The following is a 14815-nucleotide window of genomic DNA, read 5'->3' as shown; positions in this document are numbered from 1 at the left end:
GGACGAGCGGATCCAGGCTGATTTGCACCACAATGGAGCCCGGGGCTCTTTGATTTCACACTCTGCCTCAGGCCAGAGCGATTCCGCCCGTGTCATCATTATGCTCATCAAGGGAGGCTTTGTCTTCCCCTGATCGGCCTAATTGCTCTCCTCATTTGGACAGCCCTAGAGTCATTTAGTAATGAAAATCGCCACGTGCTAATATGGCATCAGGAGCTCACCTGCTTGTTGGCATTCGGAGCAGCGTGGAGAGAGGAAGAGGCCCGGCCTGTCATTACAGGTGCAGAGCCTCGCTGAGCGGTTGCTGTGCAATTACCGTCCAACAGCCTGGAAATTACAGTCCGGTTACAGTGGCTGCTAATGAGGACTAATTGCATGGCCACAGAGCTGCCCCGGACACTTAAAACAAATGGCCGCTGTGGGAATGGGGCAGTGGACAGGGAAAACCCCATCGATTCTTGAAACAGAGGGAAAGGCTGGTTGGGGTTGGGAAGGGCTCAGCTAGGGGCTTCTGGGCATTAAAGTTTCATTTCGCAATTAATGTAATCAAACTAGAGTTTCATGATGACATTGACCAATCCATCCCCCATCCATCTAGCTACCTACCCATCCCCCCACCACCCATCCACCATCCATCCAGGCATTCACTGTCCATCTTCCCCTCATCTATCCACCCTCCATCCATCCTCTTTCAATCTATCTTCCTCTGCATGTTTTTTCACCTGTTAACCCAGACAAGCACCCATGATTTATCTATCCATCCTTCTATCCACCTACCCATCCATTCATCCATCTATCATGCGATCATCTGTCTCTCCATCCATCCAACAAACTTCTACCCCATTATTGCTTCATAAAAGGCCTGCAGTTGAGGCTGCAAGTCAAGGATGAGTCAAGAGTGATTCTACACACAAGAAAACATAATAGACACAATAAATACTTTTGAATAAACAAAAAAGAATAAATATTTTCTCAATAAAGAGATGACTATTGCAGAGATTCAGTAAGTGGGAGGATAAGGAAAGGGGCATGGTAGGTATGAGGACAGGGAGGTATAAAGTGTTGTCCATCTCAGTCATGCATGCATGTGAGCCTGTGTTTGAGTGTGGTAACTTCATCTGCTTGAGCCTCAATTTCCCTACCCATAAAATGGGGATAGAAATACCTGCTACCCCACAAGGTTGTTATGTGGATTGCCTAAAATACTTCATGTAAAGTTCTTAGAACAACATCTAGTATATAGGAAGCACGTAAATTATTAGATGTGTGTACTGCTTTCCTTGATATCCCTAGGGCAGGGGTCCCCAACCTCTGGGATCTAATGCCTGATGATCTGAGGTGGAGTTGATATAATAATAATAGAAATAAAGTACACAAAAATTTCTAATGCACTTGAATCATCTTAAAACCATGCCCCCCACCCTCCCCTGCCCCATCCTTGGAAAATTTTTCTTCCTTGAAACCAGTCCCTGGTGCCAGAGAGATTGGAGACTGCTGCTCTAGGAAACTACCCTCTACTCTGGTTTCTGCTCCTTGCTGGGTTTTCTGCCCACCCTATTCCACCTTGTTCAGATGCTAAGTTGTGTCTGACTCTCTGCAACTCCATGGACTGCAGTACGCCATGCTTCCCTGTCCTTCACCATTTCCCAGAGTTTGCTCAAACTCATGTCCATGGATGCCGTCCAACCATCTCATCCTCTTCGCCCCCTTCTCCTCCTGCCTTCAATCTTTCCCAACATCAGGGTCTTTTCCAGTGAGTCGGCACTTCACATCAGGTGGTCAAAGTATTGGAGCTTCAGCATCAGTCCTTCCAATGAATATTCAGTGTTGATTTCCTTTAGGACTGACTGGTTTGATTTCTTTGCTGTCCAAGGGACTCTCAAGAGTCTTCTCTAGCACCACAGTTTGAGAGCATCAATTCTTTGGTGCTCAGCCTTTTTTATGGTCCAGTTCTCACATCCTTACATCACTACTGGAAAAACCATAGCTTTGACTATATGGACCTTTGTCAGCAAAGTGATGTATCTGCTTTTTAATACACTGTTTAGGTTTGTTATACCTTATACTCTACCTAGAAAAAGGTTATCCTAGAAATTAGAATCTCATGTAGAGCTTGTGGGCTTCCCTGGTGGCTCCAATGGTAAAGAATCCACCTGAAATGCAAGAGATCTGGGTTTGATCCCTGGAAGATCCTCTGGAGAAAGGAATGTCTGCCTATTCCAATATTCTTGCCTGGAGAATCCCGTGGACAGAGGAATCTGGCAGGCTACAGTCCATGGGGTCTAGAGAGTTGGCCATGACTGAAGTGACTTGGCATGCATGCATGTAGATGCTTGTGACATAAGGGAGGTCTTGGGATTTGGGGAATGTTAATTATTTCCCCTGTGGTTGGAGCCCAGGGAGTGAGGTGCAGTGGCCAGGGAAAGATGGTAGGGTCAGGGCTACAATAGTCTGGGAAGAGCTGAGAGTTTTGGGATTTGCTGAGAGGGAAGACAGGGAGCTGTTGAAGGATGTTCTGCAAGTGATTTGAATTTATACAGTGTTACTCTGCATGCGGAATTGATTACTGTTCATCGATTATTATCTGTGGGTTACTAATTGGAAGGCCATCTGGTCATAGTGATTCAAGGATAGAGGCTGGATGAGAACTGGTCCTGGGGTCGTTTCTCATCCCAGCTGCTAGATCCCAGGTCCCAGACTTCCCCACAATTGTTCTCTGGCTTGGGGCTTCAGGCTAGGGAAGGAATTGTAGTGCTACGGTTCTTCTGCCCTTTCAGGGTCAGTGCCAGGGTCTACAGGTCCCCATGTTCTCCCCAGGCCTCCCCCTGCCACACACACACTCACAGACCTCTACTAAGTAGCTATTTCAAGTGTTCTTACATGCTTCCAGTGACAAAGACATCCCTCCTTCCTGAGGTAGCCTGCTTCCTCTGCCAAAGTCCTTTGTGAGATTAAAAGTTCAAACCTATCTCTTCATGGGTTCTCATTATTCACCCTCGCCCTGCTCCTGAGGGGCAGAAGTGGATTTCAATGGCAGCCATGGACACGGCTCATTGGGGGCCAGGATACAGACTTGGTTTGTGGTCGGGGTCAGTGTGTGGCCAGGTCAGTGCTCAGGCTGCAGCAGGGCTCAGGGTGCGCATTTCCCAGGAAGGTATGGAGAGGACTGACTGTTGAGCTGACAGCCCCTGTCCCAGGTGTCCCAGGAGGCACCGTCTGGGGTAGTCTCCTCTTTGGGTGCTGGGTTTACCGTGGGCTTTCCACCAACAGAATGTGCTGGAGGTGACGCACTTGCCTTTACAGGCCTGGCAGCTTCTGCTTTTGCCTGATGAATGAGGAGCGGCTACACAGAGGAGGTGGAGAAGCCACTTCGGATGTTTCAGCCCCATGTGCGCTCGCCTCTGAGTGCAGCCATGCCATGTGGCTAAACCACATTGGGGCTCATCTGCCCGCGGCATCAGAAGAAATAATACCAGTGTTACTCTTGGTATTGCTTTAAACCATCAAGAATTGGGGTGGTTGGAATGCATCCATGGATAACAGGTACTGGGGTCCCAGGAAGCACTTCCTGTTCACTCCAGGACACAGTGAAGTCCCAGCTGTAACCACCGAGCCTCAGTTCAAATCAGACCTTCATGATTTCTGCATGACCCCATTCCTGTATGACGTCACAGCTGTCACAGGCTCGGTTTCGCCATCTGTAAAGTGGAGAGATTTCAATGTACTGATTTCATGTCTTTCAGCTTTTCTTTGCTGAAACCGAGGGATTCTGCATGAGGCAATGGCCCTTCCACTCCCAGGAGGCCACTTCTCGGGGGAGGTTCTCACACCCAGGGTCTCACTTTCCATTTAACAACCTGGTACCAGTCTTTCTGACCCATCCACCTGCAATCACACACCTCCGCTCCAGCTATGTGAAATTCACCCCAGTGGTCCAAGTGACATCTGCAACAGGGCTGTGTCCTACGGTGGACCCTTGGCTAACTGGGTGTGTTGCACCAAACAGCACAAAACCAACCCTACTGTCTCCGCTTCCTTGTTCCTCATTAGATTTTGGGCAAAAAGTGATTCACTTAAAAGGGGAGATGGGAGCAGGCAGTGGTGTTTGGAGCAATTGATCACGTGACAGCCCTCTCCCTGTTTTATTATGCTCTCGGCATAATATCTTGATGTTTATGCAAATTTTGTTTGAATAATCACACCTGAAAGAGTCTGTGACTCAAACTTTCCAGCCAGTTTCTCCAAATGGGAACTTGTAAACTTTTCCTTTAGGATCTTCAGAAGATGCTTTTAGAGTTAACACGATGTCAACTTTGGAGGCAGACAGGAAGGGGAGGAAGGAGTCAGCTCCGTCGGGCACCAGGGCTCAAACCACAGAAAAGAGGGTCAGTAGCCTGAGCCCCACCTGTGGAACCCTTCAGAGCTCTCTCTGGGTTGAGGAAACAGATGTCACTGCGCCCTGCAGGTGGCTGTGGGAAGATGAAGAGCTGGCAGACAGAGACAGTGCAGTCAGGCAGAACTTTGTAGAAGTCTGAGCTGTCCAGGGAAGGGAGTGGGCTGCCTTGGGAGGCTTGTAGTCTCCAGGAGAAGAGGACACCGAGATCCAGAGAGGAGAAGCGTATTCCCAAGTCACCCAGCTGGGCAGCTGGGGTGCTGAGACTAGGCACAGCTGCCGACAGCCTAGGAAGGTGGGCAGAGGGTGTTCTTTCTCGGACAGTGTGTGTATCAGGCAGGGAGGTGGAGAGACTTCTTTCCCCTCTGATGCCTTCTCCTCGATGGTGAAAGGAAACAGGGCTGAATTCGAAGCTCTTTCTTGACTTCCAAGCAAGCGGAACACACCTGATGAGCCTCTTCAATATTTATTTTCCCAATAGACTCGAACAATTCTGAAGAGACATAATATTACGTTTCTTAGAAATTTCCCTGAATACATATTTATCAGGGAAACCTGCATAAGCTAAAAAGGTCTCAGATCTACTTATTTATGTATTCAGTCATCTCCAGAGTGTGGGCTCTGCCAGCATTAACGAGAAGAGACAGTAATTAGATTGCACTGGGCCTGAGCCCCCGCTCCAAGGCTGGGAAGAGGGCCTGGCTGCCAGGCAGCGTTCTGGGGTCCTCACCCTCAGGATGCTTGTCCTTCAGGTTTGCGCCTCTGGGGATCTGTGGATCTCAAACTTGGCTGTGTATTGGAATCATCTGGGAAGTTAAAAAAAAATACTGATGCTTATGTCCTTTTCACAGAGATTCTGATTTAATTTTTCCTGGGGCAACCTTGGCATTTGGGACTTTCACAAACTCCCTGGGTGATCTATTGTGTAGCAAAATTTGAGAACCACTGACTTTGTGAACCTGTAGGCCAGGCTACACTCCTGTGTCATCCTTTCTTCTCCACTAGTTTTTATCAAAAGTGGGCTGTGCTGATGGAAGGGAGAGCCCAGGGCTGGGAGTCATGGGCAAGGCCAACTTCACGGACCTGTGACCCGGGCAGTGACAGGGGGGCCCATGCTAAATACTCTGCTGTATCTGTCTTGAAATTCCTAATTACTTTTTAACAAACGCAACTTACATTTCATTTTGCATTAGTGTTAGTCGCTCAGTCAAGTCTGGCTCTTTGGGACCCCATGGACTGTAGCCTACCATGGAATTTTCCAGGCAAGAATACTGGAGTGAATAGACATTCCCTTCTCCAGGGGATCTTCCCTACCCAGGGATCAAACCCGCATCTCCTGCATTGCAGGCAGATTCTTTACCGTCTGAGCCACCAGGAAAGCCCTTCATTTTGCACTGGGCCCTGCAAATTGTGTGGCTGATCTTAAGTGGGGGACCTGGTCCTTGCCACATCTCTAGTTGTATACCTACTTGCTGTGCAATGTTGGAAAAGTCTTTTTTGTCTCTGGATCTCCCAGAGACAAAAACCCATTTCTAGAATAGAAATCAATCAGCCACAAGGACTTTTCTAGTACCTTCTCTGTCTGTCAGCACACACATTCACACAAGGCTACCTAAGAAAATAATTGAGCTGCCTTCCATCCAACACAGTAATATCACAAAATGGCTGGTTGTTTCCAAAATCACACATTGATTGAATTCAGTTGGGCTCTTCTGCACTGTCCCAAACAGGTGTGTGTGCTTAGAACCTACTAAGGGACAACATGTGTGAACATTCCTGTTCTCACTCCCTTCCTTCTATGGTTAAAGAGAATTTCTGCTTTGCCCATTCAGTTTCCTGGCAACCCTGCCTACTAAGTAGAGCTCTGCCTTTCCAGCTACTTCCTCACTCATCTTTTCTAAGGCAGAGTTGGAGCCAGGTAGAAAGGCTGGGGACTGCAGAGGGAAAGGCAGAAGATTTGCATCAGAAAGGGACGAACTGTTCCCAGGAGAAAAAGAACTCCGGGGCTGAGAAGGAGAGGGTGGGAAGGGAAGGAAGCATTTTACACTGAGATTTAGAATGGGGGAAAGAAAAAGTATTTGAGGGATAGCTGCCGGATATGTGGATATTGAATGTGGCAGCTGGAGGAGAAAGAATTGTTAAGCTATTTTGCTGTGCACTGAGCATATATTCTGACCTCCCAGAATACATGTACACATTTTCCCTTTAGAGATTTCTCAAGAGGGTAAGCATAATTTGCTATTGCTTTCAGGTATATTTTTATGTCTGGCTACAGATTCCTTGAACCCATCTCGTGCAGACTGGTCCATCTGGGACCCCAATTACATTTGGAATACACTGGTAAGCCAGGGTTGAGTGGAAGTGACAGCAGATATGAGCTGGGAAATCCTTCATTTAGTGCAGGCCTTTCATAGACTCATGAGCTCTTGGAGTGGGAAAAGATCTTAAAAATGGTCTTGTTAAGCCCCTCTCCTGTTTGAACCTTCTAGAGCATCTCTCGGAGAAGGCAATGGCACCCCACTCCAGTACTCTTGCCTGGAAAATCCCATGGACAGAAGAGCCTGGTAGGCTGTAGTCTATGGGGGTCGCAAAGAGTTGTACACGACTGTGCGACTTCACTTTCACTTTTCACTTTCATGCATTGGGAGAAGGAAATGACAACCCACTCCAGTGTTCTTGCCTGGAGAATCCCAGGGACAGGGGAGCCTGGTGGGCTGCCGTCTATGGGGTCGCATAGAGTCGGACACGACTGAAGCGACTTAGCAGCAGCAGCAGCAGAGCATCTCTACCAAGTCTGCTCTCTGCTTATATACTTCCTGAGAAAAGGAATACAGAAATGCACTGCCTCCAGGGAAGGCTTACTCTTTGTATCAGTTCAGTTCAGTCACTCAGTCATGTCTGACTCTTTGTGACCCCATGAATCACAGCACGTCAGGCTTCCCTGTCCATCACCAACTCTCGGAGTTCACTCAAACTCATGTCCATTGAGTTGGTGATGCCATCCAGCCATCTCATCCTCTGTCATCCCCTTCTCCTGCCCCCGATCCCTCCCAGCATCAGAGTCTTTTCCAATGAGTCAACTCTTCGCATGAGGTGGCCAAAGTATTGGAGTTTCAGCTTCAGCATCAGTTCTTCCAATGAACACCCAGGACTGATCTCCTTGCAGTCCAAGGGACTCTCAAGAGTCTTCTCCAGCACCACAGTTCAAAAGCATCAATTCTTTGGCGCTCAGCTTTCTTCATAGTCCAACTCTCACATCCATACATGACTACTGGAAAAACCATAGCCTTGACTAGACAGACCTTTGTTGGCAAAGTAATATCTCTGCTTTTGAATATGCTATCTAGGTTGGTCACAACTTTCCTTCCAAGGAGTAAGCATCTTTTAATTTCATGGCTGCAATCACCATCTGCAGTGATAATCAATAGATCTAATCGTTAGGATGATCGGTCTACATTCTCAAAAACTATTATCTTTTTTTTGTAACAAAAAAACAATGTTGCAATCTCACTGGGCATCACCCTGCTGGGTCTTAAGGCTTCCCTGGTAGCTCAGATGGTAACGAATCTATCTGCAATGCACGAGATGCAGGTCTGATCCCTGAGTCGGGAAGATCCCCTGCAGAAGGGAATGGCTACTCACTATAGTATTCTTATCTGGAGAATCCTATGGACAGAGGAGCTTAGCAGGCTCCATAGGATCGGTCACACAGAATCCGACACGACAGAAGCGACTGAGCACACGTGCACTCTGTATATATTGGGGCTGCTCAGGTAGTGCAGTTGGTAAAGAATCTGCTACCAATGCAGGAGACACAAGAGATGCAAGTTTGATCCCTCGGTTGGGAAGATCCCCTGGAGGAGGAAATGGCAACCCCCTCCAGTATTCTTGCCTCAAAAATTCCATGAACGGAGGAGCATGTCAGGCTATAGTCCATGGGATCGAAAAGAGTCGGACATGACTGAATGACTAAACACTACCACATTTTAAAATTATTTGAAGGAGTAATTCTACTTCTAGGAAATCTGCAGTGACTCATACACAAAAACAGATATCAGAGATTATTTCCTGTGATAGTGAAAATTTGAAGCAGTTTAAATGCATATTCACAGGGGATTGTTTATCCCACATCACCAACTCAATGGACATTAGTTTGAGCAAACTCCAGGAGATAGTGAAGGACAGGGAAGCTTGGCATGCTGCAGTCCGTGGGGTTGCAAAGAGTTGGACAGGACTGAATAACAATCCCTTACTTTGGAGTGATACAGATGTGTGTTACTAATGTGGAAACATTTCCAAGGTATATTAAGGAAAAAAGTAAGTTGCAGATAATAAGGGATGAATGAACTCCTGTGTTTACAGGTTTCCCCCATTTCCCCAAAGTAGAGAGTTCCTATGAAGCCTTCCGTAAGCTAAAATGACATAAACTGAGGAGGCAATTACCTTAGAACATATCTTGCTAGCGAATATACAAAATAAATCAAGGGAATGCATAGATTGCTCACGGACATAGTTCAAAGTTATGCTGGCTTGATACAGAGATGCTGAGTGTGGTTCCCAGGGAAGGAGGTTGATGGTGTAGCTCTCACTGCTCTGAGTGAGCTGCCTCTATAACAGCTGGCTCCAGAACGAATGCTGAATGCTATTTTGGTTTTTCACTTTTAGTTTTTTTTTGTATAAAAGTGAAAATCCCCTTCAGATTTCTTTCCATTAGCGAAAACAGTTACTAAGATAGGTCTTTCGTAAAAGAAAAGTGGTGTCAAGCAAACCTTCAAAAAGTGGGGGATATCAGCATGTATTTTTTTTAAAAAACAGCAAAGCTTCATACATATATATGAGAATGAATTAAAGATATGAAAATTTATATAAAAATGTTACACACAAAATTGCATTAGGGAAATGCAAACCAAAACCACAATGAGATATTACTTCACTCCCATGACAATGGCTATTACTGAAAAAAATGGAAGATAAGAAGTGCCGGTGAAGACATGGAGAACCCGAAACCCTGGTTCACTGCTGGTGGAGATGTAAAATGGTGCAGTTACTTGGGAAAACAGTTCGGCAGTTCCTCAAAAAGTAAAACAGAGTTACTATATAATCCAGCAATTCCACTCCTAGGTGTGTACCCATGCAAAATGGAAACATATACCGTGACATACAGGCATGTTCATGACAGCAGTATGGACAACAGTCCCAAAGTAGAAGCAACCCAAGTGTTCGTCAGCTGATGAATCTATGAATGAACTGTGATATCTACACAGCGGCATATTATCTGGCAATACATAGAACTGAGGTACTCATTCATGTTATACTGTGAATGATCTTTGAAAACATTATGCTAAGTTGAAGAAGGCAGTTGCCAAGGACCACATATTGTTCGCTTATATGAAATAGCCAGAATGAGCAAATCTATGGGGACAGAAATTAGATCAGAGTTACTTAGGGCTATGGTTGGAGGGAAGGGTGGGCTGGGGAATGACTGCTAATGGTCATATAAAAATGTTCTAAAATTAGATTGTAGTGATGGTTGCATGACTCTCTGAATGTAATAAAACCACTGAACTGAACACATTATATGGTGTATTGTATGGCACGTGAATTACATCTCAATAAACTCTTCTGTAAAAATGCTAACAGTGTTTAGAGCAGGGGGAGGGTGCTGAGTTAGGAGCAGGGAGTGAAGCGCCTGCCTTGTCCTAGTGATTTGTTTCCAGTAACAAAGCATGGTCGTCAATAGGCGCTCATGGAGGCTTTTAAGCATATGGCTACTGGACTCCCAGCCCTCTGACAGAGCAGGCAATGTCAATTCTGTCCCTTCTCCACCTCTGGGGCCAATGGCTGGTCCTCCAGGGGCCATCCGAGTCCCAGGCATGGCAGTACATACAGAGGGTAACGCTGTCTCTCATGCTGGCCTCTGGTGGCCAGGAGCGGACCACGGCCCCTCATAGACTCTCCAGTGACTCAAGAGGATGAGCTCTGTTTAGCCTTCCCATTTCTGGGGTTTCCCATCTCGGAGAGGGCTGTGAAAAGGGTTCTGAGCTCAGTGGGGATTTAGTTGATGAAGAATAAAAACTCAAGATGTTGTGTTTGACTGGGATGATGTAAACAGAGAGGCTAGGGTGGCCCTCTGCACCGTACGGCAGACAGAGGCCAGCTTGGCCTGGCCAGGCCAGGACCAGTGGCCAACAGAGGTCAGGACAGCTGGATACCTCTGTTAGCCGAAGCTCTTTCAAATCCCACTTCCCTCCACTCCCAGGAACCCAGGCCCATCTGTCTCATTTGCCTGGCTCAGAACTGCAGACCCCACAGCACGGCACCCCGGTATACCCATGCTCACATGCCCTGGAAACCATGAAAGCACAAAGGCACCCAGATCCACTCCCAGAGGCATGAGCAGGACCTCCACAGCTCAAATGCATATGGACACCAGACACACAGACGCGCAGGCACACAAATAGAACAATGAACGTGCCGGAACGTTGCACAGAGCAAGATGGTTAGCCATAAGCAGGAAAGGCCTTCAGGTTGTTCAACCGGGTGTCAAAGTCCCGTCCAGAACAGCGGAGGCACTCCTTTAACAGTCTGGGTGAGGGGCTCCCCTTTGTGTCATCTCCTTGCCCCTTCCTCTTCCCCCTACCATCCCTGGGCCTCTCTCTAGTGCATGATCCGTCCTACTGCACTGGGACTGTGGGTTTCCTTGTTTGCTTTCTTCTCTGGATGCATGATCCTCAAAGGTAGGAACTGTGCTGGTGTGTCTCTGAGTCCTCAGCACTTGGCAAGTGTGTGGTGTGCAGTACAGGGTTAATGCGAGATGCTTTTAATGAAGGAATACATGAATGGAGTAATCCGAGTGTATATTTGTTAGGGAAAGCATTCAACCTTCCTAACTATGAAAGAAATGCAAATTAGAACGAGATTCAATTTTACACCTATTAATTTAGCGTGCATTAAGAAATATAATTATCACACCCAGGACTGACCCAGTTGAGGTATAATCATGACACACAATGCTGGTGGCTGTGTATGAACTGGATGTTTCTCTTTGGGAAGCAATTTCATAATCTGTATCAAGACAGATTATGTAGCTCAGACAGTAAAGAATCTGCCTGCAATGCAGGAGACCCGGGTGTGATCCCTGGGTTGGGAAGATCCCCTGGAGAAAGGAATGGCAACTCACTCTAGTATTCTTGCCTGGAGAAGCCCATGGACAGAGGAGCCTGCTGGGCTACAGTCCATGGTGTGGTAGAGTCGGACATAACTGAGCAACTCGCATTACTACTCAAGAGTCCTTAAAACGTTTACATGCTTGGGGCAGTGACGCTACTCCTGGGAATTTATCCAAAAGAAATTATCAGAAAGAAAAAGGATATTTATGAACACGAAGCCCTGATTTCAGAATCCCAAACTGGGACATATGTTTTGACACATTCTACTTGAGGACAGATGGGAAGAATATTCCAGAAAACTGAGGACAAAGCTGACCACGACTGAATTGGGAACAGCAATGGTGGGAATATATACTCCCTGAGGGCAGGGACCTTGTATGCGTCTCTCACTGTTTTGTCTCCAATTCCTAACTAGGAGCCCAGTACACAGCAAGGTAATACTGCCAAATAGAATAATAAATAATGGTTGAGTAATCTATGCCATACTATGTTTAACCACTATAGATGTTATTGAATATTTATTTAACCACATATATGTTAAATATATATGCATATACATTTCACTATTACACATATGCATTCTGGATAGAATGCTCTGTAGCCATTAAAAGTGATTAATAGGCAGATGCGTTGCTGTATGACACAGGGAGCTCAATCCAGTGCTCTGTGGCAACCTAGAGGGGTGGGATGGGTGAGAGATGGGAAGGAGGTTCAGGAAGGAGGGGACATATATATACCTGTGGCTGATTCATGTTGCTGTATGGCAACCACCAGCACAATATTGTAAAGAAATTACCTTCCAATAAAAATTTTTTACAAAGTGATTAATATGCAGATGTGTTTAAGATGCAATATTATAAAGATAGAATTTCCTATTCTGCATGAGAAGGATGTATATGCTAGAGAGGGAGGTTCACTTGAGGACAGGGTTGCACTTGGCCAAGAACAGGAGTTGGCAAACAGGGGTTGGAGAATCCCATGGACAGAGGAGCTTGGCAGGCTATAGTCCATGGGGTCGCAAAGAGTTGGACACAACTGAGTGACTAAGCACATGCTTACATATGGGAGTAGTTCCCTGACTATGGAAGGACCCCGGGCCCCCTGCATTGGGACCGCGGAGTCTTAGCCTCTGGGCCACCAGAGAAGTCCCCAAATATCACAATTTTAAACAGAAACAGTTGGTTGTTTTGTGATGCTACATTACTTTGCAACCAGAAGAGGTGATTCTGATCAGTCCACCTGGCTGACACTCCTTCACCCTGGGCTTATGAAGATTGGTGTATGTATGTGTGAAAGTTGCTCAGTTGTGTCTGACTCTTTGCAACCCCACGGACTGTAGCCTGCCAGGCTTCTCTGTCCTTGGAATTCTCTAGGCAAAAATACTGGAGTGGGTAGCCAGTCCCTTCTCCAGGGGATCTTCCTAACCCAGGGATCTTACTCAGGTCTCCTGCACTGCAGGCAGATTCTTTACCATCTGAGCCACTAGGGAAGCCCATGAAGATTGGTAATGGCAAGCAAATGTATTGGGTCACACAGGGCTTTATCTGCAGTTGTGTTACTTGATTGCAGAGCTCTTACTAGCTTTTCCCACTTAGTTTGAAGCGTGGGAGGATAGTTTGATACATGTATGTAGGAGTGCACTTTTTTCTTTGCTTCAGACTTCAATGTGACTGGACTTGGACGGAAGTTGGAGTCCTGAGGTCCTGAGGATCTGGAGGTGTCAAGAGCTCAGTGGGTGAGTGCATCTGGCGGGGGTGGGAGGGAGGGATGTGGTGTTGGATAGAAGAGTTTCCCACAGGGGTTCCCACAGGGGTTTCTCCAAGCTTCTCTGTAGAAATACACACCATGTTTTCCCAGACACACATATATGTATATTTTGTTGTCATGAGTAAGGTAGTGTTTTATTTTTAAAAGGTCAGTGCCTCTGCTTTTATTTTTCGTAGGTATGTATTTTCTCAGAGGATGGATGCTAAATGATTGACTACAATTCTATGAGAGTCTCCGAGTTTACTTTGTTGGTAAAGGGTGTTGTAGTGAAACTGTTGAGTGCTGGGAACTGAACACCGAGGGTGGGTGTGTACTGGGGAGGAGGGACATCACACCCTGTAGGCAGGGCTCAGAGTCTGGGACTGGACCCTGGGGACTCAGACACTTCTGGAGTGCCTGTAGCCAGGAGTCCCAAGTGTGCTGGTGGGAGAGTGGGAAAGACAGTCATGTTAGACCAGATTTGCTTTTTTCTGCCTCTGTCTGCATCTTGGGATGCAGACATCCCAAGATGGCTCATAAGGTACCTGGAAGTTGGAAGGGTTTAGGTCCTGATAAGGGCGTCTCCGATGGCTCAGTGGTTAAGAATCTGTCTGCAATGGAGGTGCCACAGGAGACTTGAGTTCGATCGCTGGGTCAGGAAGATCCTTTGGAGAAGGAAATGGTAACCCATTCCAGGATTCTTGCTTGGAGAATTCCATGGATAGAGGAACCTGGCAGGCTACAGTCCATGGGGTCGCAGAGAGTCGGACATGACTGAATGACTGAGCACACACATTGGAAAGAAAGCAGGAATCTTCTTTCTCACTAAGCCCACTCCATGGCCGCAAGCCTCTCAGAACCCTGAGGGAGACAGTTCTGGGCAGGGTGACTACAGATCCTGGGAGGCATGAGCAGCCCACTGGGACACAAATTCTGAGTTAGCTCCTCTAGAGGAAGTTGAGAATAAATGAACAGGGGTCATTTCCTATGGAAATGTCATCTCCATTTCAAAGAAGATGAAACTGAGGGTCAGGGAATTTATGTGTCATGCCCAAAGTCTCAGCCAGGAAGTGGCAGCCCTGGAATTTTAACCCACGTGGTTCCTCACCTTCGGGAAGGCGGGCAGGGAGGGGACATCAAGTCCCCAAGGTGGTGAACATCCATCTGTTTGAGAATAACCCAGGTCTCTCAGGGGATTGCTTGCAACCACAGGTGGTGTCTTACAGGTGATTTTCCTGCTTCATAAAAGGAGAATTTGTAGGATTTATAAAATTTTATGTGATTTATGAGACCTGTTAAATATATGAGGGAGCCGGCAGGGCTCACAGATCCCTCTGCTCTCTCTAGTTTGGATAGTTGGCAGCTGGCCCTTTATCAAAGGCTGTTCTGCACCCAGCTCTGGGCCCTGGGCCTCTGGAGGTCCTGACCTGGTGCTGACGACCCAGCTGCTGCTCCCAGGCTCCCAGCTCAGAGGTGGCCCCACTGGTCCCTAAACCAGAAACATGGG

The sequence above is a fragment of the Bos mutus genome, chromosome 19 (genome assembly GCF_027580195.1).
Source record: "Bos mutus isolate GX-2022 chromosome 19, NWIPB_WYAK_1.1, whole genome shotgun sequence".
NCBI classification, from domain to species: domain Eukaryota; kingdom Metazoa; phylum Chordata; class Mammalia; order Artiodactyla; family Bovidae; genus Bos; species Bos mutus.
The sequence above is the reverse complement of the archived record's forward strand: the minus strand, read 5'-3'. Positions refer to the sequence as shown.